The sequence below is a fragment of the Apaloderma vittatum genome, unplaced genomic scaffold (genome assembly GCF_000703405.1).
Source record: "Apaloderma vittatum isolate BGI_N311 unplaced genomic scaffold, ASM70340v1 scaffold32300, whole genome shotgun sequence".
Taxonomy (NCBI): domain Eukaryota; kingdom Metazoa; phylum Chordata; class Aves; order Trogoniformes; family Trogonidae; genus Apaloderma; species Apaloderma vittatum.
Genome location: NW_009693391.1, coordinates 8,386 through 9,870, shown reverse-complemented (window position 1 = coordinate 9,870; position 1,485 = coordinate 8,386).

The following is a 1,485-nucleotide window of genomic DNA, read 5'->3' as shown; positions in this document are numbered from 1 at the left end:
GGGGAAGCACCGGAGCAAACGCAAGCCCAGCTGGGAGATCTGTCCCCTGAAATGGGAAAAGCCACCTCTCCTGTTGATGCTCCGGGCCAAAGCCCTGCAGATCTCACGGCTGCTTAGCACATGAGCAATCGCAGGCAGACAAAAAAGCATAATCAGCTTCTCCCAAGCCCAAAACAAGTGCTGTGCCAAGGGTTGCTCTGTCTCTTTACTCCCAAGCCTGGCTGGCCCCAAGCAGCCCTTGGCTGGGGACGTGGGAAGGGTGTCCACAGAGCGACCCATGGGTGCTGGCAAGCAAAGGTGGGTCCCTCCATGGGGAGGAGGGAGGAGCAGGGCCCTCAGCGATGGCAACACCCAGGGGAGCAGGCTCCAGCTGCCACTGTGCTTGGCAGCACTAGTCAGCGACAGGCTATAAATACCTCTGATGGCAGATAGAAACACAAAAGGCGTCTCCACTTTCCTCAAATAGCTCGGCAGCCAAGCCAGACAAAGGCACATTGACAGGGCAGCCATGGCGTACCAGCTGGGCTGGGCTCCACTGGCAGAAAGAAAACTTGCTCAGGGTTGGGAGCCCTCAGAAAACCTGCCCTCAGGCCAGGGCATTGCAGCAGTGGGGTCTCCAGCACATAGCAGGGCTGCACTCAGTGGGTGCCCACCCACTCCATTCTCCCTTGGTCTGGGGGAGGGGTATAAATACCCAAAGGATACAAACCTTTGGGTAAAAACAAGCTGTTGGAGGTCTGAGTTTCAGCACAGTCCATAGCTGGGGTGCAAAGCAGAAACCTGCCCTCAGGCCAGGGCATTGCAGCAGTGGGGTCTCCAGCACATAGCAGGGCTGCACTCAGTGGGTGCCCACCCACTCCATTCTCCCTTGGTCTGGGGGAGGGGTATAAATACCCAAAGGATACAAACCTTTGGGTAAAAACAAGCTGTTGGAGGTCTGAGTTTCAGCACAGTCCATAGCTGGGGTGCAAAGCAGCAATCACAGAGGCTGTTTTCCAGCTCCTCTTCCTTTGCACATTCAACACGAGAAATCGTTTTTCAGGGCTGGCAGGGCACATGCCTGGAGTGATCATGTCCTTGTGCTGGCACATCTAGAAATGCAGGCAGGAGAAGAGTGGAAGACAGGGCTGTCAAGGGACCAGGAAATAAGGAGTTACAGGAGCCGTGCCCCATAGCAGCCCTTGTAGAACTGCATTGTCACGTAGCAACACTTCACACTCCAAGAGCACAACAGGTTTGGCTCTGCTCACTTCTACTTCAGGATCAAAGTTGGTCCTGGTCAGGTGGAAGCACGACATCAGCCAGAGAGAAGTCCCCTGGGTTTACCCCAGCAGGGTAGGAGTGGTACTGTGGGTAAGTGTGCGACCAGATGGAGGCAGGAGGGCTGGGGAGGCTGGAGGGGAAAGAGCCACTCACCTGTGCCAGGAAGAAAGGCTGGGGATGGGAGAGGAGAGAGCTGGATGGATCATGCGTGGCAGTGCTGGA